Source organism: Sturnira hondurensis, unplaced genomic scaffold (genome assembly GCF_014824575.4).
Source record: "Sturnira hondurensis isolate 20B ecotype Veracruz unplaced genomic scaffold, ASM1482457v3 Scaffold0013559, whole genome shotgun sequence".
Classification (NCBI taxonomy): domain Eukaryota; kingdom Metazoa; phylum Chordata; class Mammalia; order Chiroptera; family Phyllostomidae; genus Sturnira; species Sturnira hondurensis.
The window spans coordinates 1,229,724-1,254,199 of NW_028086190.1; the positions used below are offsets into that span (position 1 = coordinate 1,229,724).

The 24,476-nt window shown below is 39.1% G+C and overlaps 1 pseudogene; it reads left to right on the forward strand.

Moving 5' to 3' along the window:
* The first annotated feature begins 20,073 nt into the window (after positions 1-20,073).
* On the forward strand, positions 20,074-20,580 carry LOC118998035 (60S ribosomal protein L27a-like; annotated as a pseudogene).
* The last annotated feature ends 3,896 nt before the right edge of the window (positions 20,581-24,476 follow it).

Consider the following 24,476-nt stretch of genomic DNA (forward strand, 5'->3'; position numbering starts at 1 on the left):
CTCTCTTCCCCTCTCTCTCCACTCCTCCCCTGCCCTCTTTTTCCCTACCTCTCTCTAAAAATCAGTGGTCATATCCTTGGGTGAAGATTAAAGAAAAGAAGAAAATGCTTGAGAAATATCTAAGTTTGATTTACTATAGTTTGTTACTTATTCTTTCAGGTAAAAAAAATGTGTTCCTTGAAAATTGGCTAGTTCAGTTTAGAATACAATAGCCTGAATGGTTTTCTAAGACAGTCATTGTACTTTGGTGAGTTGCAGAAGTGCCTGTGTGTTCCCCTCCTTATCACCAAATAGCATATACCAACCCCAGTGCAGTTTGGTGCCACTGCCTTGATTCTTCCTGAGGTGTCATTGCTTTTGCAGTATTAATGCCTGTGAATGCCATGAAAGAAAATAATGTCTTAGTGGTACTGTGAAAATAGCTTTGGCTTCATGGGCTCCCTGAGGGGCCCCGAGACCTGCAGGTCTACAGGCCACGCCATTAGAACCACTGATCAGCAAGCATCAGGACAGCCAAAACCATAGATTCTACTAAGAACTTTTAAAAAGCCAAGTTGCCTTTGTAATATTAAATTTGAGAATATAATGGAGCAATAGGCAGTTTGAGAGATAAAGTTTGTAAGATGCCTTACATATTTTAATAAACATATTATTCTCCCTATTAAAAGACAAATATTTCATGGAGATCCAAACCCAAAATTTGCTTACATCCTATTTCAAAGAGACAGCCCTAAAAAAGTGACTTGAGATAAAAAGGATGCATAAATGTATTTTTAAAAAACCAAGATTATAAAGGAAGTAAGAATCAAAATATTATCAAAATACAATTCATGTCAGAAATCATTAAACAGAACTGAGGTAGTTATTGACCATGGGCAATAACTCCACAAAGGACGAACTGCTTGCCTGGGCCTTTATGAACCAAATATACTACATAATCAAATAAACAAAATAAGAACAGGCATACTAATACAAGCAGAAGTTGAAAGGAAGATACCATTATACAAGTGATAAATTAACACTTTTTAAAATCTTTCTTAGATCAAGTGGGAAAAAAAGAAAGGCAGGCTACAGAGCATCCTAATAATGCATGCTGAGTTGAGTCTGCTTGACCTCTTGCAGAGCAAGACAGTCTTCAAACGGTAGGAAGAGGAAATATTATCTTGAGGCTTGAGCAGTGGGGTCTGTGCTTTGAGGGCAGCAGATTTATGTGAATGGTTTCCTGAGTGGTGATTCTAATATCAAGGCCAAGATTTCACATGGGGCCTGATATATGAGCCCCAGAGATCAAGTGTATCTTATAAGCCAGATCATTTTAATTTCTTGGGTTCTCTTTACTTATGTCCCTGTTGTTAATATATATTCTCATATAAATACGCCATTCCTATTTCAGTTGTACTATATAGGGAAGCTGAAGAGGATCAAGAATCTTTCTGGATGTTGTTAGCATTTAGAACAGTATCTGGCATAGAGTAGGTGCTCAATGAACATTTATTGAATGAATGAATGTCCACATTTAGGAGCAGAATGAATGAGGATCCCCCTCTAAGTTCAGATCCTTAGACTAACATGATGGATAGAGAGCAAGGCAGTGAAAACCAACACAAAATCCATGCAACAGCCAGACATCTGTGGTCCAGCTACCATTTGCCATGTGGGAAATTTTATCTACATGGCCACCCTTGGAGAATCTGAGCTGTATTTTATTCAGGAAGGTGATATTTCCCTAATAAAGTCTCATGCATATAACCACAACTGTTGACAGGATCTTTCCAGCTATTCCATGATAAGGTGCTCTGGATAAGGTGCTCATGCACATGAGTAAAAAGGTTAACATAACACTTCCCTTAAATAGGTCAGGACTGTCCAGGCTTTAGGAGCTGTGTGGCACAAGGAAGCTGAGAGGCACAGAAACAAAGTAGAAGGTGACAGAGGAGCTAAGGCTAGAGAAACTAGAAAAAATGCTTGTTCCTGAGACAAGACTGAGACTATAACATTGGAAAGAAGATCTGTGATGGGAAGTCTCCCAGCCACAGAAAAGCGTTTAACAAGGGACTTGGGTACATCCACCTCTCCTGAAAAAAACTGTTCAGAGGTTTGTAGCTAAGCAAGTGATAGCAGTGAAGCCCACTTTAACAAGATCAGCATTCCACCCCTTCCTCTTCAGACAGAAGCCAGAAACAGGCAAATGCAAAACAGTAGTTAAGATTGGAGGTTGGGGACTCTGTGAATTGTGTGATGAATGTCAAGCTTCAGGACCATGGGAGACAGAGATGAGAGGCCCTAAAGCAGATACCCAGGCAATATGGGGCATGAGGTACAATAAATAAAACATTGGGGTGGGCAGGGGATCAGTATTTGAGGACACTAACCAGGAAATCCAGGTCATTGATATTGCTGGAGAGGAGACTTTCATGGGCTGCTGCAGCTACAGATGTTTTGTGAAATTTGATGGATTTGACTGTAGCAAGGAGCCCTTACTCTGAGAGGGAGGGGCAGCAGTGGTGTTTGGTTCTCTGAGTCCAGTGAGCTGTGATGGAGGTGGACATGAGAGGCAGGCAGGACATTATTCTGGCATCATATATCTTTCTAGGCAAAAAATCCTGCCAGTAGAAGGTAGGTCAGCTCTGAATTCTTCCTATGCATATTCTCTACTATATTCAAATTTCTTTGGGAAAAAAGTTCCAGAGGGAAAGCAGCAAAACCACAGGTTTTTGTAATTAAAGTAGCAAAATAGGCATGTTTTTAATATTAATATTAATGAGTATTGTTTGATGTCTATCTGAGTAAAAGCATATTTGGAAAAATTTTTTGACTATTATGAAATGAATATATAATAATCAACTGTAATAGTGTATTTAGTGTGGGTAGAGAAAGAATCATACTTTTCATTTTGTACTCTGTGCTACTTAAGTATTTTTTAACAACATGCTTGTGTAATTAAAATATTGGTTAAATAACACTATTCTAATCTAGGCTACTTCTAGAAATGATAAAAAACTGAGAAAATTTTTATTTGGGAACCCCATTCTCAAGAACTCTCTTTCCTTTATATCATTTACCCCAATGATTTTTTCCTTCGCCTTAGAATATAATGATGAGTTTAAATAATGAAATTTTGATTCAATAATAACTGAATAGTAAGCTAAAGGAATTAAAAACAGACTTTGGGAGTTGTTCTGCTTTCAGTGTTGTAGGAAAACAGTAGATGTAGTAACAGGAGCAGTCCTCTCCCGTTCTCCTCTAACTCCCAAAACCCTAAACTATGCACCCAACCTCTCATATTTTTCATAACTGAATTATTGAAAAGAAGACTTTTTTACTTTCAAAACCAAGTATAATCAGGCTTGTGGTAGTTTCACTGCAGGAATTTCTTAGTTATGATGCAGGGGTCTATGTAAGAAGCTGAAATTCTAGGTATTGGAGTAAATGAATTGCACAGAAATAATGAGCCTGGTGTCAGAGTTGGTGCTACCCAGGGAGTACTCCAGCTCACTTTCATGGTCAGCCCCCAGCAATGAAAGAGTCTTGGGTCTTACCTAGCTGTTTCGCTCTAGAGAGTCCAATGAGGTGGTGGAGTGTGGCAAATGTTTAATAATCAGTTCAATAAACATTAATCAATAAACATTGTTCAATAAACATTAAATAATAATGTTTAACAAACAAACAACAACAACAAAAAAGAGAGAGATGAAGGAAGTTCTGATCTGGAGCATTTCCCAATTTTCATGCCTGGCTACAGGCTACCAACCTGACATCAGGTCGCTGAACTTGGAGTTGAGAAGAGATGTATAATAACACTGGCTCTCCCAGGACAAGCTACGCCAACTCTAGAACACCACTGAACTGTTTCAATGTTCAGGTGCCTGCTGAGAAGCTCACCAGGTTTAATTCTGCAACATTACCTTCCTCAAAGTGAATTATAGCCTTCTGTGAGCCTGAAAACTGGTGATTTTTAAAAAATCTCCTCATTCCACAGAGAAAAGGCCAGACCTGCTGCTTAATGAGGTATTATTTTTTGGAGGCAAGCAAATGGGCTCTGGCCATTGGCTTATTATTTGCAGTATTGCTCTGGAAACCCATTATCAAAGGAACAATAGGAATATGGAAAGGAAAAGAAATTACTTTGGCTTAGAGCAAACAATATCACAGCGACACCCAACTGAAGAAAATGGGGTCCAGGGTCCTGTGTGTCAGCCCGTGGGTGATGGGAGCCTGAGCTCCTAAAGGGAAATCCACCGCAGAGCCCTGCATTAGCATCTGCGAGTTTATCTCAGGTTCTAATGCAGGCAGAGCAGCTCCTAAGTGAATAATTGCTGAAGAGGCAATTGTGGGAGTCATCTTTTGAAGAGATAAGTTTTACTATTATTTTCGCAGGCTACTGCAAATATGAGCTTAATAATCCTTTCAATGGGTACTACGTTATCATAGAATAATCTAAATGCTAGTAAATGGTATTTAAAATGATTTCCAGACACCGGCAGACGTGAGGGAACAGCAGTTTGGCTGCTAATGCACGTCAATCTAACAGGGCCTGTGAGCAGGTACAGCAAGCAGGTCACACTGCTGTGATCAAGGTTCTTCTCTGAGATTCTTCTCCTTTTCATTTTGACGCCCATCCAGTTTTTGGCACTGCGCTTCACTTCTCACTTGTTTTCACCTTTTTCAGGCCCCTGCTCAGACCCCACCCGGGCCTGATCTGGTATGAAAAGGGTGGTATCCGCTATTTCCTCCAAGTTAGAGCTGGGGCAGTTGTGAGGTGAGGCAGACCTGCTGGGAGGGGGACATTGGAGACCAGGGCGGCCTTTCCTGAAGGCCCAGAGAGCAAGCAGCTAGGCGGAGTACATGCACAAGCAGTCTGGGCAACGCTTTGTTCGCTATCACTCTGTGCGCTCCTGTAGCATGAAGTACCGTACAGGGCAGGTTAAAAGAAACCCAGATGTGAAAATACCCATGGCCGTGCAGTAACCTCAAGACAAAAGTTGCAGAAGCTCAAATTCATGATCTAATCGCATGTTATCTGAATGAGATCTGCTAGAGGATGTGCTTGATACCCTCAACAGCAGCACTGCACTGCATCACTGACAGCTCATCAGCAGCCTGGAAGTCAGGGGGTCAGGCCACAAAAGGCCCGGTTGCCCTCAGGTTTCTCTATTAAGACATATAGCAGTGCGGACTGGACCGACACCACTTGGTAAATACCTTATTTAGGTGATTGTTGGGAAGAAAAATAATAGGATGCTCCCAGTTCTTATTTCTTTCTTTTTACTGTGGTCACATCTATATAACATAAAATTTTTCATTTGTTTTTAAAAAGAGACTGCAGCCCCCTCTCCCTGCCCCACAATGGGAACTAGAGGTGGAGAATTCAGAGCATCTTCCAGATTATAGAAGAATGTCAAGAAATGGTGAAGCAAGGCTGGAAACACAAGGGCATTTACATCCCTCACTGCTGAGAGGCAGCCAGCTGGTGGTGGTGCGGTCTGGAGCAGCGATGCAGAGAGAAAACCACCGCAGAGTGCCAGGCTGCTGGCGTATCAGGCTGCAGCTCCCAGCAAGGGTGCGCTGAGAATGGTGCCTTTGCAGAACAGCAGAGCTGCTGCTTGGGATGTCAGTCACAGGGCTCTGCAAACAAATAGCAAATAAACTGGGATAAGAACGAGGTCATGTGCATCCCTCCAATATACTCTCTGCAGGTGGCTTTCCTGTTGACAAAAAAGGAGGTTTCAGGACCTAGATCAGCCACACAACTGAGAAGCCAACGTGCACAAATACAAAATCAGGGTGAAAAAGAGGTGAGTTATCCCAAATAAATACAGCAGCCTGCTCCATGGGCATTCTGGCAAAGGCTATCAAGTTTGTATCTTTATTTCCTGGAATGTTGTCAATCAATGTCAAACAATCACAAAATAAAGTCTGAGTCAACCAGAACAGAGACCTAAGGTACAATGTGCGACAGACAAATTTATCTGGCATAGGATTGATGGAGCAGCATGAAATTCGCTTAAATCATCAAACCAAGATTTGGTAATTCAAAATATTTTTCGGGTCATGGCAAGAATCCCCTGAAAGATGATGAGGGATGGCTGGGATTAACCCAACACTACATGTCAGGGTTGAGGGAACAAAACTACAGTGTAATCTATCTGGGAAGATATTTTCCCTTAGATGAGAGAAATAATATTATGGTGAATTTTTATTTGAGGTTAGTTCATAAGCCAGGCATAGAAGTTTTCTCTCCACACCCCTACCCAATCACATCTGAGGAATATGGGAAATAAAGGCCAGCAGCCATTAAAATTGCTGATAATACCTAGTATGATCAGTGATGTGGGAAAGTGGGTTCTCTTAACCCTGTGAGAGTAAAACTGGATGCAATCTTTTGGAAAATAATTGGGTAACACATGCTCCTTGGCCCACAGTTTAATTTCTAAGAAATTATCCCACAGGCATGTTTTCCAAATACACAGAGATACATGTACACTGCTGTCATCGAATCATTGTTTAAAATAGCAAAACACCAGAAACAAACTAACTGTCCTCGTACAGAAAATGGTTCAATATATTGTGATAGAGCCATACGATGAAGCTATTGTAGCCATCAAATTATGAGGCAAATCTCTTTGTGACCAATGTCAATATGTACATGATATATCAAGTGGAAAAAACAAGTGACAAAACAGAAGAGTATAATGCCACTTGTATTAAACAAAAGCATAGGCAAAGGTGTGTTTATATTTGCACAGAAAATCGTAGGAAGCCTTATGCAAAAAACTGCTAAGCACGTTTTCACTGCGGAGGTGACCGTGTTCTTCCTTTTTTGAACTTATAGCATTTTACCCTCAGACCAGTGCTCACTCTTTCACAATACTTTGCCCTGACTTCCTGGCACATCCTTCACAACTTATATCCAACAAGCAGCAATACTATTACTTTAATAAGCAAGTGTATTAATTTCCTAGGGCTACCAATCAAATTACCACAAGCTTTGTGGCTTAAAACAACAGGGGAGAATTCATCCTTGCTTCTTCTTAGCTTTGCAATGTTTGCCTCTTTCAGTCTTTGCCCTGGTGTTCTCTCATGTGTCTCATGTTCCTTCTTTAACCAGAACTCTCCAGTAATAAAAAGAAGCACCAAACCAGGAGAGTCAGGAAACTGGGTGTCAATTCTGTTCTTACCACACTGAGTAGTGGAGTGACTTGTACAGACTCATTTTTTCTATATTTAAAACTATCTTTTTTATTGTTGTTCAGTTATAGTTTTCTCAATTTTCCCTCCATTGCTCTTCCCTACCCCACCTCCCCTGCCCCTCTACTCCCACAGTCAATCCTCACCCCATTGTCTTTGTCCATGGGTCCTTTATACATGTTCCTTGACATTATCCCTCATTATCCCCCACCCCTCTCTCCTCTGATCACTGTCAGTTTGTTTCTTATTTCCATGTCTCTGGTTCTCCTTTGCTTGTTTGTTTTTGTTTATTAGGTCCCACTTACAGGTGAGATCATATGGTATTTGTCTTTCACTGCCTGGCTTATTTCACTTAGCATAATACTCTCCAGTTCCATCTATGCTGTCATGAAGGGTAGGAGTTCCTTCTTTCTTTCTGCTGCATAGTATTCCATTGTGTAAATGTACAAAGTTTTTTGATCCACTCATTTACTGATGAGCACTTACACTGTTTCCAGCACATGGCTATTGTAAATAATGCTGCTATGAACATTGGGGTGCACTGGTTCTCCTGAACTGGTGTTTCAGGATTCTTAAGGTATAGTCCCAGCAGTGGAATTACTGGATCAAGAGACAGTTCCATTCATTTTTAACTTGACTCATTTCTTATCATCCAGGGAATTAAAATGATTTCTAATGTTTACTCACCTATTAAATTCCAGGTAACTCTAATTTTTTACTTTTACCTTTTGATCAGGGTTAAACTTTTATTTGGCACATACTAATTTTACAATAATTTTTTTAAATAGGAAAAATATAGGTCAATTTCTGCCAGCAGTTCTCTATTGGTAATGGGGTATATTTCGGAATTGCAGTGGTGCAATTGGTCTTTCAGATTTTCCAGAAGGAGATCTACCTTCTAATTCCCTGGATTCTTTTATATATATATATTATTGATTATACCATTACAGTTGTTCTATTTCCCCCTTCATTCCCCTCTACCCTGCACACCCCCTCCCCCACCATTCCCCCCCTTTAGTTTATGACCACGTGTCTCAAGTTCTTTAGATTCTATATTTCCCCTACTATTCTTGCCCCCTCCATCTATTTTCTACCTACTGTCTATGCTATTTTCTGTACCTTCTCCTCCTCCCACTTCCCTGTTGCTAACCCTCCATGTGTTCTTCATTTCTATGGTCTGTTCCTGATCTAGCTGTCCTCTTGGTTTGCTTTTGTTTTAGGTGTGGTTGTTAATAACTGTGAGTTTGCTGTCCTTTCACTGTTCATATTTTTCATCTTCTTTTTCTTATATAAGTCCCTTTAATATTTCATATAATAAGGGCTTGGTAATGATGAACTCCTTGAACTTGACTTTATCTGAGAAGCACTTTATCTGTCCTTCCATTCTAAATGAAAGCTTTGCTGGATAAAGCAATCTTGGCTGTAGGTCTTTGGATTTCATGACTTGGAATACTTCTTTCCAGCCCCTTCTTGCCTGTAAGGTCTCTTTTGAGAAATCAGCTGACAGTCTGATGGGAACTCCTTTGTAGGTGACTGTCCCCTTATCTCTTGCTGCTTCTAGGATTCTCTCCTTCATTTTAATCTTGGCTAATGTAATGATGATGTGTCTTGGTGTGTTCCTTGTTGGGTCCAACTTCTTTGGGACTCTCTGTGCTTCCTGGATTTCCTGGAAGTCTATTTCCTTTGCCAGACTGGGGAAGTTCTCCTTTATTATTTGTTCAAATAAGTTTTCCACTCGTGGCTGTTTCTTTTCCCCTTCTGGTACCCCTATAATTCGGATGTTGGAACGTTTAAAGATGTCCTGGAGGTTCCTAAGCCTCTCCTCATTTTTTTGAATTCTTGTTTCTTCATTCTTTCCTGGTTGGATGTTTTGTTCTTCCTTCTGGTCCACTCCATTGATTTGAGTCCCAGTTTCCTTTCCATCACTATTGATTTCCTGTGCATTTCCCTTCATTTCAATTAGTTTAGCCTTCATACATTCCTCTAATTTGTGACTCAAATCAACCAGTTCTGTGAGCATCCTGATCACCAGTATTTTGAACTGTGCATCCAAGAGGTTTGCTATTTCCTGGTCGCTTAGAGTTATCAGCTCTGGGGCTTTGAGTTCTTCTTGAGTCATATTTTGGACTGTTTGTGCCTGTTACGTATGAGGAGTGGAGTCTTAGGTGTTCACCAGAGCGGGGCAACTCACCTGGGTTGTGACGCTGTACATGGGGCAGGGTCAAAGAGGAGCGATGGTGGTCCCATCTGCTGCCTCCCGCCGCCGCTGCAGCTGCCACTGTTGCCGGGGCCCAAGTGTTCCATCCCACTGCGCGTGAATGTGCCACTTCGGTCAACCCTCCACCGCTGGGTTTGCCCGCTGGGGCCTGTGCGGTCCATCTCACTGCTCACTCTGCTGGTTTATCTGCTCGAGAATGTGTGACGGAGGTCAGTCTGCCTTGTACCCTCACTGGGTCTGCGCTGCTACTCCAGCTGCCTGCGAGCCTGGGTCGGGGGATCTTTCCTGCCTGACCCTGCTCCGCTGCTGGTTCCGCCCCTCTTACCGTCCTGGTTGAAAGGTTTGTTGTTGTCGGACTTCTGTATAGTTCAATTTTCTGTTCTTTGGCTGTGTCTCTGTTTACTAAACCTTTGTTGTATTCAAACTTGGTTGTGGGAGAAGGCACGGTGTTTCCACCTACGCCTCCATCTTTTCAGAAGTCTCTAATTCCCTGGATTCTTAAAGCCATGGGGAATGCTGTGAAGAGAAGCAGAGACCCCGAGAAGTAGAATGCTTGAAAGCAGAATGAAGTGATCCCTCATTCAAAGCCATTAAATCTCCCATCAGTGTGCTTCAAAGAGGATATGGGATGGAGGGTATGAACTACAGTTTACATGGCCTTTTGGGTAACCCCTAGCCCCACTGCCAAGTCTAACAGCATTGGGTTTGATTGGCCATCACACAAGTAAAGGGGCAGCTGGTGGTGGGAAATCTGAAGCTTGAAGTACGGTCTTTGGCATCTGGGGTGAAGGTTCCAGTTTGAGCTCTGCTGCTAAGTGAGCAGTGTGACCTTGGGGAGGTCACCTACCCATTCAAAGCCTAGAGTTCCTCATCTGAAAAATGGAACTAATAATCATATCAGAGCACTGACCTGAAGATTAAATAAAAGGTGTAAAACTTTAGCATGGAACTAGGCATGTACTAAGTGCTCATTAGATGGGAGTTTTATCACTATTTCTGTTCCCAATTTTATTTCTACTTACTAGTATAGTTAATGTGAGTTGTTTCCAAGCTATTAAAAAGTAATAAATGTGGTAATACCAAACTAGTGACACAAAATAATGTTTCATAAAAAGATATTGAGTATTGCCCTGGCTGGTATAGCTCAGTGAATTGAGCACAGGCCTGCAAATCAGAGGATCGTGGTTCAATTCCCAGTGAGGGCACATGCCTGGGTTGCAGGCCAGTTCCCAGCAGGGGGTGCATGAGAAGCAACCATACATTGGTATTTCTCTCCCACTCTCCTTCCCTTTCCCTCTAAAGATAAATAAAATAAAATAAAAATAAAAATATACTGAGTATCATTTTGATTTGGTTCAATAAAGAATCATAGAATTTTAGAGCTGCATGGAACTTAATAATTACCTCTTATTTCTTAGACACAACCAAGGCCCAGAACAACTTCCTAAAACTGTATAAGTTGAAAGAGAAAGAGTTGGAGCTATATTAGAAGTCTAGTTTCTGCCCTAGGATTTTGTCCATTGCAGTAGAAATTCTGATTTCTAGGAGAAGGCAAAGAGAAGAAAAAAATAAAAACATTATTTGCAATATAAAATATTAGAGAAAACCATTATCTTACTAAATTCCTACTGGGAGTAGAGGGTCAGAATATTGAATAAAAACTTGATCTATACTGACCTATGGCTTCTACCAGAAAAAGGTCTGAATGAAAGGACAAAAAATAAAGATAGAGGTTTTCTTTCTTTGTTCCTTTGTTCCTTCATTCCTTCCTTCCTTCCTTCCTTCCTTACATCCTTCTTTCTTTCCTTTTATTTTTATGAGGCTGCTGGGCACGACTTAATCAGGACTGCCAAATTGTAGCTGCAAAACAACTGCCAACCCAACCAATAAATGGTCCTGAATGAAGTGAATAATAAATTATTGGACTCCATGATTAAATGCCAAGAACATGAACCTTTTAAATAATACTGTGCATTGAGCAATGAGGCAATGTCAGTTTTTAAACACACATACAAGACAATAAGAACACAATATCAGTGTTTAATTGATAGTACTGGAAGACAGAAGCTGCCCTGAGGGTATGAAGGGAAAGCACCAGCATCTGTGAGGACCTGTGTTATAAGCTCCTGCTGGAAATTATTGACACCAATAACATCTAAATCTGAATTCTAATACTGAGCTCATTATGTGTTTTCTGAGGAGCAAATATTGATTGCATTAGGATACAGTGGGTAGAGCTTTAAACAAGAATTGTTGAGACCTGGATTTTGATCCCAGACCTCCACTGACTGGCTTGTTTCTTAAGTCTAGATAACTCAATTTGTTTTTCTCTGATCTAGATTCTTAATGAATAAAACAGAATAATTTACTGGATCAGTATTTGTTTGTGTTCCAATCTTCATCTACCACAGTCCACTGCCCTCAAAGATTCACATCCATCTCACACACAAAATACATCCACTCCATCCTAAGATCCCCAAAAGTCCACCCATAGCACTGTTGTTTTATCCTGAGGTATTGTTGATGGTAATGATCATGGTGATCAATAGTTAGAAACTTTGGATCCTCTGCCTCTTCTGATGAAAGGAAGTCCAGTTTCTCAGGGTCAGCATTGTTGAGGCATTGGAAAACTTGTTGGCCATGAAGCATATTTGTCCAGACATGCTGAGAGTACATCTTTTCTTAGAAAGCTTGAAGCTTAGTGGCTAAGCAGTGTTGTTTTGAAGGTCTATTTGTAATTTTTCAGAGAATTGCCGAGAACCATTAATACCTTGTTCTGAGGATTTATTCTTAGACACTCTTATCTGATCTTGCATAAAGCAGAATCTCTAAGTATCAGACATTTATAAATTGATTTATATGAAAATCTTTGCCTCTCTGTTATTCTTTGCAAAGTACTGGGTGCTTAAGCTGTTAGCAGGAATGCTGTGTGGTGCCAAAGCACACTGACTCTCTAACCTGAATATGCTGCCTGTGGTTTCTTTGCTTCATTTACAAACTCAATCAAATATGTGATGATGGCTTCCTGAAAATATCATCAAAACAACCTGTTAATGAGACAAAGCTGAGTTTATTTTTTACCCTGGTAAAGGTAATAGTTACAGAGCAAACACTTGTATAATTCCAACCACTCTCTTGAGAGAGTTTCAGTGCATTTCAGAGGGAAGACGGCAAAATCAGGATATTTATAGAGTTTTGGAGTCTGATTTAAGTCAAGTCTTTCAATGTGCACACTTGGTTAGGACTGGACAACAATCATGATATAATAATTCAGCATTAGTGGACACAACCAGGCAAAAATGGAGAGGAATGTGCTCAGAGAATCATGGAGAGTAAGCAATTGTTTCAGCTTCTTGATGCTATCTATTGAAAAATTGGACAGCATAATGTTTATTTAAATGGCTTCATAAAGGAAGTCTTGAAATTAAAAAAAGAGCTATTTGCAACTTTTATCATCCTGGACAAGATTTTCCTGGGATCATGAAATAATGTTAATTTAGATGGTGGCATAATAAAGTTATGTTAAAGTAGACGGTATGCTGTCTGCATTTAGATGATTTTTGTTTTCACAATGAATACTTTTTGAGTTCCTAGCAGTACATCTTACAAAAATAAAGGGGGCAGGGGGACAATTACTAGTCCCTCTTAAAATTTTTTAGCTCTCCAAGTTGTGCACACTAAGCTCCCAGTAATTTGTCAATGACATTTTATTTTCCTACACCTGAACTCTTCCTGCAGCAGTTTCTGTTAAAGTGATTTCCAATCAGAAGTTTGGACTCATTAAATTTCTAACCCAGGCAAGTTGTGACTCCCTGTATTCATCTGTCTGTCTCTCCAGGCTCAGGCCCAGCGGTTTCTCTTTGTCTCTCTCTTAAGGATCCAAGAGGAGCAGTTGCTTTCTCAGTCTGTTCATCTTTCTTACTTGTTAGAATGAAGTGGTGACTGTCAAGTTCCTTATATGAACTGGAAACTGGAAAGCCCACAAACTCAGGTGTTTTTAAAAGATAGTTAGATATAAAAATTTTTCAAGAAGACTTTGGATCTCTATAATTTGATTTGGATTTCATCATTATGAAGGACACCAATATAGCTATTTAATATACTGTTTCCCCACAACACCTGTGAACTGAATTGTTACTTTTTGGAATGAGAATAATGTAAGTGCCAAGCAATTTGGGGTATAGTATCATCAGATGGAATTCGTCATTACACATTTTTTCTATCCTATATCTCGTATTTAGCTGCCCTAAACAACTAACTCATCCTATTTTAATATTAAGGATTTTTTTTTAGTAATGGCTTTTTTATTGAGCCTGTAGTTAAGAGGAAGTTCTTCCTTCATGGACATGTCAGAATCACTAGGTTTATGATTATTTTTTAATGATTATTTTTTAGTGATCAAGTGACATTTTACTTTGATGGTACAATTACATATAGTATTATTACAATTATTTTAGTACTATGAAATGTCAAATGACATCTTATTTAATAGTACAATTGCATATAGGATTATTTTTGACATTTTTAAAAGGTCTTATGTTAGCTATTAGTAAAATGAATGTTATGTACCTTACTTTTGCACTTTCGTTAAACAATGAATATACAGAAAATTTCAAGAATAGTATAAAGAACTCTTGCATACCCTGTACCCAGATTCACCAATTGTTTAAACATTGCCCCAGTTTGCTTTATTATTTTCTCTCCTTACATGTGTATATCAAGAATAAGTTGGCCATATTATGCCCTCTATCCCTAAAAATTGAACTATATATTTCTTAGATAAGATCATTCTCTTAAATAACCATAGTTCAGTTATTAAAATCAGAAAAATTAAACTTGATGCAATATTATTATTTAATCTACCACCTATACTCAAATTTCATCAATTATCCTAATAAAATTCCTTGTATCTACTTCTGATCAGGTTAACCAAGGGTTACACAACATATTTATTGTCATGTTTCTTAAGTCTTCAGTCTGGAAGAGTTGTTAAGATTTTCTTTCTTGATCTTGACACCTTTGAAAAGTATAGGACAATTATTCTGTAGAATGTTCCTCAAGTTGGATTTGTCTTTTCCTTATGATTAGTTTATATTCTATATTTTGTCAGAAGTACCAAGGAAATGATGGCCTCATCTATATTTTACGTTTTGAAGTAGAGAATTATTCTAATTTATTTGGTCTGCTCCAATGCTGAAACATCTTATATATCCAGATCTCAATTACTGAGACAACCATTTTACCTGGAATGAATTCAATAACAAAAAAGAAAGTTTAAATTGGCCACCAACATCAGCGTTTGAGATTTTTAGTGACTCTGACTGGGCTGAGTGTGTAGCAGTAGAGGGGAGGGATGTCAATGTTATTACACTGGAAGGTTGGGTCATACAAGAATTTCCTTGCCAAAAGGTTTAGACCATTAACTTGTATGTGTTGGCAGTGTCTCAGATTGAAGCCAAAACAAGCTATAGAAGGTAAAAATGTGAATTCTAAAGGTGATTTTGCAGAGTAGTTCCCAGGAGGCTAAAGACCCCAGAAAAATCAATATTTGAAGCTGTGTTTATTGAAGTCAATTTAAACAATTACATTAACAGAAACTAAGAATACTTTTTAACTAGCTTCACATTTTTATAATGACCAAATACAGACAACATAGGTACAAAAACATCAGCAAAACTAGGAATAAAAATCCAGCCTAACTCAGAGGCTCTTCCTTCAGGATGCAGGAGACACGTTACGTCACAAAAAGAAGCTGAGGATCGATACCAGACTCTGGTGGGTGATCTTTTCAATTTATTGATAAGTTTGTGTACATGTCAACTGCATAGAAAAATGTATGTGGTTCTTTACAGAGAATTTTATTCTAGTTATCTATCAATGAATGTTTTTGTTGCCATACTATCTAGAGTTAAAGAATTCCTTGAGAGCCATCTGGTTGGGGTCAAATCTACTCAACCATCACAATCAATATAGCCTGGTGGCTAGAGCAAGCAGATGCAGGGAAGCAGCACCTCTTACAGGTGACATACTTAATAAATGAAAATATAGAATGTCTTGTTAAATTTGAAATCAGATAAATAACAAATAATTTTTTAGTATAAGTCTGTCCTAAATATTGTGCCCTGAATTTCATCTGTCATCAGTAGTCTTAGAGAAAGCTATTCCAACCTGTTTTTGGTTTTTGGTTTTGTTTCTTTGTGGTTGCTGGGCTACGTATTAGAAAAGCTATGACATGTGTATTGTGCCTAGAAGATCTTCTCTTGAGCCCTGACTGAGTGCCTTTTTATCCTAATGGGTCATTTGGTTTCCAAGCTTGTGGAATATTATAAGTAATCTTTTTCAAGAAGGAGGAGACTCTCAGAGGAAGCCCTGTGACATGAGCAAAAGGTGATTGTCTGGCAGCAAGGGAAGGAACAGAGCAACTCTAAAAACACACATTAACACAACGGAATTCTATGCAGCAGAAAGAAAGAAGGAGCTCCTACTCTTTGCAACAGCGTGGATGGAACTGGAAAGCATTTGCTAAGTGAAATAAGCCAGGCAGTGATAGACAAATACCATATGATCTCACCTTTAACAGGAACCTAGTCAACAAAACAAACAAACAAGCAAAATATAACCAAAGACACTGAAATTGAGAACAGGCCGACAGTGACCAGAGGGGAGATGGGAGGGAATTTCACGGGAAAAGGGGAAGGGTTTGCAAGAACAAGTATAAAGGACACATGGACTAAAACAAGGTGGGGGGTGGAAATGAGAGGGAGGTGGGGAGGGCTAGGGAGTGGGCTGGGATGGAGAAAAGGTAGAAAACTGTACTTGAACAGCAATTAAAATAAAATTTAAAAAAATGAAAACACACAGTGGGATGAAAACAATATCAGAGGAGAGTATATGACCACCACAGAGTGAGAGGACCAATTATGCTCCCTTCCCAAGGGCATTACCTTATTATAGCATCTTACTGTCACTGGTATTTGATATGAACATCCTGGGATCAAAAAGAGTTCAAATTGCTTTTGAGTATAGTTTAGTAGTTCTCTGAGATTCTTTGAAAGCATCAATAGAGTAAATTATAACTAAATAAACACTGTTGAAGAAGACAAAGCAATGTATATTTGTTAAAGATCTTAAAGCCAGTTAAAATTTAAAATAACATTTGCATATTTAATGAAAGAAAAGCCTTCAATATGTAGAAAATACAGCTAAAACAGATCATTTTATGATCTTCCAAACTCTGTTTTCCTGCTACTACTTTAATTACTGGTGTGTTTCAGGTGAGTGTGTCAATTTGGTTGGAAATATATGAATAATTTCCTTAATGTCTTATTTTCCTTGGCATGTGGGAGCTCAGTTCTTTCAAAATGATTAGCCTTTGAGATGATAATTTCAAGTGACTCAAGTCATACCTATTGCTTCAAGTAAGAGTTTATGACATCTTCAGAAACTTTGGAACTCAAAAATACTTTCTAAGTTATTTTGGTGTGGGGAAGTAAATGGAGTGAGTGAGTAAATGTGTACAATTTTAACTTCATGGAGAATATATCTTTTACCAAAAGATTCACCCTTGGGAGTCATTTTAAAGCTGAGCAATTTCCCTAGACTAAAACACCGTTTAATTAATACCCATGTTCTATAAATTTTGTACGCCTCCACTTTACAAAGAAAGACAAATATGTCACAGAACAAGGCCGTGCATATGCACAGCCTTCTCTTCAAGTAGGTCCTTAAAAAATGGGACATGGAGGTAGACACAGAGTGAGACAGTCAAGTGTTGAAAGAAATCTGTCAGCTTTTTAGCAGTTGAATAATTCAGAAGATGCGCATTAAGCCAATTTCTTAATTTCCCATTTCCCCCTTTCTAATTCTTTCCTTTTCATCCTGTGATCTTTCTACTCTCTGCCTCAAAGCTATTTGTTGTAGTGATGCCCTGGAAAGCAGGTGGTCTTCCTTACACGACAGCATCTGCTGCTCAGAATGAGAGGCGAAAGATCTAAAGGCAAAGGAAATGAAGCCTGCAGTCCTATAAATGCCTTTTTAAAAATAGCCTTGTTTTGGGTTATTTTTTGTTGGATCAACTGGAACACTTTTATTGTTCGTGATAAAACAAGTTGTCTAAAGACAATGATCCTCCTCCTTTTATATTTCTGACACTGGGGCTTGTTTCTTCCCAGCGATTTTCTGGATCAGGTTTCTTCCCTGAGATTTTACAAATGGTGTGGGTGGCTGCAAACCTCTTAAGGTTTTTCTTAAGCCATTTGTTAATAATATCCTCTCAGCAATGACTCCAGCCTTTATAGCTGTGATTGTTAGTGAAGCGTCAGGGGTTTGATGGTGTTTTTCTAGGCTTCTGGCCCCAGGGGAGAAAAGAATTCCCAGGTGGACTTTTGGTTGCTTTATTATCATCCAGAAACAAAACATCAGAGTGCTGGGGCTGAAAGGCCCAGCATTTTTTTTTTAACAATTCCAAACTTGAATGGACAGTGTGGTGTAACGGAAAGGCCAGGGAGATGCAGGGGTGGGGGAGGTGCTCAGGGCTCATATGGACGTGAAGTTCAATTCCAGCTCTGCTGCTCAGTAAATATGTAACATTGATCACTCAGGATTTTGAGCCTTAAGTTCTTACCTGTATATAATGTGTAATGTTACCTATTTGATAGGTAGGAAAGATTTTGAGCTTCAGTATCTTATCTTTAAGGGAGGTGTAATAATACCCAGTTTATAATGTTGCTGGAAGGGCTAAATGAAAGATAAGTGCCTAAAAGCACTTCTCCTTTGGGCCTTCAAGAAACACTATCTTCTCTGAGGATGACCTCCAATTTTTCCCTTCCTTTTTCTTCTCAAACCACGTAAACATCCACATGCACTCGTGGAGCTAGCACCAAATTTTATTCTCTGACTTTTATGGGGAAAAATACGGATGAGATGAGAACCTGTCCCAGCCTGTCACACTGTTGAAGTAAACTTTGATTCACGAATAAGACCCTTTGTCTGATGGGGAGGCTGCGGAGGAGGAGCCTGCCTCACACCCCACTCTCGCCAGGTAGGTTGTGTAGGGAGGAAGCTTCGGCAACCTGGTTTGGCAGAAGGCATTTCCTCTTTGGACAACTGCCCAATCTTTTCTTTTCTGGTTTTCCCGAAGGCTATGAAATGTGATCTTGAGTCTCTAGGAGTCACTGTTTTAGGGCTGTGAACCAAATGTTTTCAGTTTATCTGATAATACAGATGGCCCTCACATGTATCTAGCAGTTCATCAGTTGGGCACTGTTTTGGAATAATAGAAATTGCTGGTAGCAAGGTTATCCCCTAACAGTTTGTACTCTCTCTTCACTTCCTCCAATCCTCTGTCTGTTTTTTCTCCTCTAGGCTGCTATCCCTTCCCTGACCTGAGCAGACGGGCAGATGCACTAATAGTCATCACAGTGAGATTCTCACACTGGGCTCTTAGGGTGTATTGAACAGTTCCTTGAAGCATACCTCCTAGGAATTGCATAGTGTGCATCTTTGTTTTCTTTAGTTTCCTGGCTCTTCCTGATTTCTGCTCTGGTTTCAGTGCCAGGTGCTTGAGATGTCAGTTGTCCAAGACAGATACACTCCACCTACAGCCTAATGCTGAAGGTCCTGGCCAGGTAGCATCATCCCCATATGGCAAGGTTGCAGGTTCCATCAGGGCATGTACAGGAGTCAACCAATGAGTGCATGAATAAATGGAACAACACAAGACCTAAAGAATGCGGAATAATGACCTGAATCGTTACCAATTTAATCAATTATGCTTCTATTTACATTTCTGGTGGGGAACGTAAGTCAGAGAATAAGGTAGCTGATTTGAAAAGAGTATAATTAAGAGCTACAGTAAAAGCAAGCAAGCTGCCCTGGCTGGTGTGGTTCAGTGGACTGAGCACTGACTAGCCTGTGAGCCAGAAGGTCACCAGTTCGGTTCCTGATCAGGACACATGCCTGAGTTGCAGGCCAGGTCCCTAGTTGGAGGCCTCCACTGATCAGTGGTTCTCTCCCTCTTTTTCTACTTTCCTTCCCCTCTCTCTATAAATAAATAAATAAAATCTTTTTTGTAAAAGTAAGCAAGCAGGCTATGTGATTAAAGAAGCGCTAAATCTTATATTTTTTCTTTTGGCTAACTTCCACCCCCTAGCAACTTAAAAACTTTCCTGGGATATAGTTAATATACCATAAATAAGTGCACAATTCAGTGACTTTTAACAAGTGTATAAAGTTGTGCAATCACCAGCACCACTGATTTTACAGCTTTTCCATCACCCCAAAACTTTTCCAGAAGCCTGTCTGTAGTCAGTCCCCACTCACTCATCCTTAGCCCCAACAATTATTGATCTAATTTCTGTTTTTATAAATGTGCATTTTTGTACATTTCATTTAAATTGAACCACACACTATGTACCCCTGTGACTCTGGCTTCTTTCATCTACCATGTTTTTGAGGTTCATTCATGCTTTAGCATGTATCATTGTTTAATTTCTTTTGATTGTTGAATAATATGCCACTGTATGGCTATACCACATTTTATTTATCAACCACCAGTTATCTATCTATCTGTCAACCATTCATCAGGTTGGTAAACACTTAGATTGGTTACAGTTTGAAGTCTTTACGGTAATGATTCTGTGAACATTTACATACAACTCTTTGTGCGTATGTTTTCATTTCTTGTGTGGATTGTTAAGAGTAGAATTTTTGGCAAAGGCTTCCTTCCCTCTTGCATCTTGGCCACCAACGTGCCATCCAGGCTGATGAGGACCCGGAGACTTTGGGGCCACGTGAGCCACGGCACAGCCGCATCGGCAAGCACAAGAAGCACCTGAGGGGTCGAGGCGATGCTGGTGGCTTGCATCATCACAGGATCAGCTCCGACAAATACCACTTAGGTTACTTTGGGAAAGTTGGTATGAGGCATGACCACTTAAAGAGGATCCAGAGCTTCTGCCCCAACTGTCAACCTTGATACACTGTGGACTTTGGTTAGTGAGCCAACCCAAGACTGGAGCTGCCCCGTCATCACTTTGTTGAGACTGGGCTACTACAAAGTCCTGCGGAAGGGGATGCTCCCAAAGCAGCCTGTCATCGTGAAGGCCCAATTCTTCTGTGGAAGAGCTGAGGACAAGATGACAGGTGTTGGTGAGGCCCGTGTCCTGGTAGCTTGAAGCCACATGAAGGGAAGTTTATTGAATGCTCACAAATGCCTTTAAAAAAAGAGAGTGGGATTTCTGAGTCCTTTGGTAAGTTTGTGTAATTAAGAAATTGCCAAAGCATTTTGCAAAGCAGATGTGCATTTCCACCAGCAATTTATGAGGATGCACTTTCCAGTTTCATCACATACTCGTCAACACTTGATATTGTCTGTCTATTTAATTATAGCCATTCTAGTGCTTATGCAATGGTAACTGAGTGTGGTTTTAATTTCTCCAATGACTAATAATGTTGAATACTTTTAATATACTTATTAGACAGTCATATGCCATTTTGCTCATTTTGTAACTGAATTGTCTTATTATTAAGCATTAAGAGTCCTTTATGTATTTTGGATATATGGCAAAAGTAGGTTTACAGCTGTGAATACACAAAACACAGTTTACTCTATTATTATTTATTAATTATTGTATTATTTTCCATAAATATACTTTAGTCCCACCCTGTATATATGATTTGCCGATATTTTCACCCACTCTGTGGCCTGCCCTTTCATCTTCTTAATGGTGTCTTTTGAAGCACAAAATCTCTAACTTTGATGAAGTCCAATTTATTAGTTTTTGAGTCTTTTGGCTTGTGCTTTTGGCATCATATTTAGAAGCTCTGTGCCTAACAAAAGGTCATGAAGATTTTCTCCTATGTTTTCTACTAGATATTTTATACCTTTAGTGCTTACATTGATATCTATGATCCATTTTGACTTAATTTTAGTATATGTTGCGGGTACAACTATTTGTTGAAAAGATTACCTTTTTTTCTTTGAGTTGTCTTGATGCCTTTGTTAAAAATCAATTGACCATAAATACCAAGGTTTATTTCTGGACTTAATTCTGTTCAACTGATCTATCTGTACAGCTACTTTTATGCAAATATCACACTGTCTTGATATGGTAGCTTTATAGTAAATAAACTTTGTTACTTCCAAAATTGTTTTTGACTCTTCCAGGTCTCTTCATTTTCACAAAAAGTTTAGTATTGTCATGGTAGCTTTTACCAAAGTTCTTAAATCTTCTGATCAAGGAACACAGAATTTCTCTTTATTTATTGATATGTTCTTTAATTACATTCAGCAATGTTTTTGCTTTGATTGTACAAAACTGAACTTCTTTTGTTAAATTTTCAACTAACCATCTTATTCTGTTCCTTTTTTTGTGAATGGAAATATTTTCTTAAATTTACTTTTTTAAAGAATTGTTTATAGAAATACAGGTTTTGTATATTGTGTTTGCATCCTGTGACCTTGTTTATAGTGGTTCTAGTAGTTTTTGCATTGTGTGTGCATGTGTGTGTATTGCACAAGAACTACATATAGGATCATATATAAGTCCTGTCCAGAAGGTATCCAGTCATGTGCTATGAAAAATAGAGGCATTTATTGAAGAAGAGTCAGGATACAAGAAACATTTTTACATAGCATGACACTTCAGTTCCCTTCAAAGTAGGCACCCTGGGACCTCACACAGTTCTCCCAGTCATCATCAGCTGCTCGGTCATATTTTCCTGAATCTCACTGATGGTCTGAAATCTCTCTCTTTTCAAAGGTGATTTTTGTTTTGGAAAAAGCCAGAAATCCCAGAATGCCAAATCTTGGCTGTAGTGAAGCTGAGTCACCTGGATGATTTCATATTCCACAAAAAAAATTCTGCATAGCATATAATGCATGAGCAGACAGACACTTTTTTTGTGATGAAGCTGCCAATCACCAGTTGCTTATAGCTGTAGCTCTTTTTGTTCTATTCCATCTCTCAACCAATGAAGGTAGTTGAGAACATTGGGGTAGTTGAGTACATTGAGGTAGTACTCCTTATTAACTGTTCAGCCTAGAGGGGTGTACTCATGATGGACAACACATTCCTAATCAAAAAATACTGTTAACATGGTCTTGATCTTGTTTTGACTTTGCTGCTCCTTCTTTAGGCATGGAGGACCAGACGACTTCCATTGGGATGACTTAGCATTCATTTCTGGATCATGGACATGAACCCCCTGATTCATTTCTAGTTATGACATTCTTGAGGAAATCTGGTTCATTGGCAACGGTCTGAATTAAGTCACTAGCAGCTGCAGCACCATGTTCCTTCCACTCTGGTAGCAGAAGCTATGAAACAAATTTTGCCATGACACATTTCATGCCAAGATCTTGCATTATAATCTCTGACACAATAGTTTTTGGAATCCCCAGATCAGCTGTAGTCCTTGTACTGTCAGTAACTGATCTTTGTTGATTATTGATTACGTCCCATTCACATTCAACGTTCTCAGGTGTTCTGCTTGTTGCAGGCCTTCCAGAATGTGGATCACTTTCAACAGATTCTTGACCATCTTTGAAGCATTTGTGCCACACTTTTATTTGTGCTGCACTCATTACATGATCCCTGAAAGCCTTCTGAATCATCTGAATAGTTTCCACAGAGGAATGTTCAAGCTTAACACAAAATTTGATACAAGTTCATCGCTTTACTTGCTCAGTCATTTTTAATGCAATGACCATGCAGTGGTGTCTACTGTCCACACTGACTAGTGCAGCAAAGTTGTCACTGTTCATGCATTTGTATTCTGGACCACTCTCCTTGGCTGCCAGATTACATTGCTGTCGCACAAATTATTCTCGTTATGTTAACAATGGCTGAACTTTTTCTGAACAAACCTAGTATTACCCGAAAATATAGAGTGTACTTCTTCCTTTTAAATCCAGTTGTCTTTTTAAAAGTATATTGTATTGATTATGCTATTATACTTGTCTAATTTTTTCTCCCTTTTATTCCCCTCTGTCCTACAGCCCCTTCTCACTAGAATTCCTGCCCTTAGTTCATGTCCATGGGTCGTACATATAAATGGGGGTTGTGGTGGTGGTAGAAACCCCCAGCCTCACAGGAGAGTTTGTTTAGAGGCCCACAGGGTCCTAGAACATACACAAACTCACCCACCCAGAAATCAGCACCAAAAGGGCCTAATATGGTAGCAGGGTAAGTGACTGAAAGTGGACAAGAGCTGAGCAAGTGGCATTGTTCCCTCTGTGACTCCTCCTCCACATACATCAACACAACACAAGAGGAGTGGGTTGTCTCACCCTGTTGAATACTTAAGGCTCCACCCCTTACAATGTAATAGGTGCATCAAGACAAAGCCATATGGCCCAAATGAAAGAACAGATCAAAACCCCCAAAATAGAACCAAGGGATGAAGAGATAGCTAACCTAACAGATGCAGAATTCAAAACACTAGTAATCAGGATACTCATAAAAATGGCTGAGTATGGTTTCAAAACAGAGGGAAAAGTAAAAGCTATACAAAGTGAAATAAAGAAAAATATATAGGAAACCAATAATAAAGGGAAGGAAACCCAGAATCAAATCAAATACAGTTGCCTTTGATTTCTTTGGAACACAGCTTTCAGTTCTTAACCATTTAGCGTGATATTAGCTGAAGATTTCTCATAGATGCCCTTTATCAAGTTGAGAAATTTTGGTTTTTTCTCTGGTTTGCTGGGAGATTTAAATCATTAATCAGTGTTAAATTTTGTCAAATCTTTTTTCTGCATCTACTAGATAGCCATTTGGATTTTGTCCTCTATTATGTACGATGATGTATCGTATTAATTATTTCATATATTAAGTCAAACTTGCATTTTTGGGATAAATCTCACTTGGCCATAGACCACAATTCTTTTTATATTTTTCTGGATTTGGTTTGCTAATATTGTAAACATTTTTGCATCTGTGTCATAAAAAAATGGTCTCTTTTCTTGTGATGTCTTTGTATGGCTTTGGTAACAGATAATGCTGATGTCATAGAATGACTTAGGAAGTGTTATTTCTGCTTCTATTTATTTTGAAAGATTTTGAAAAAG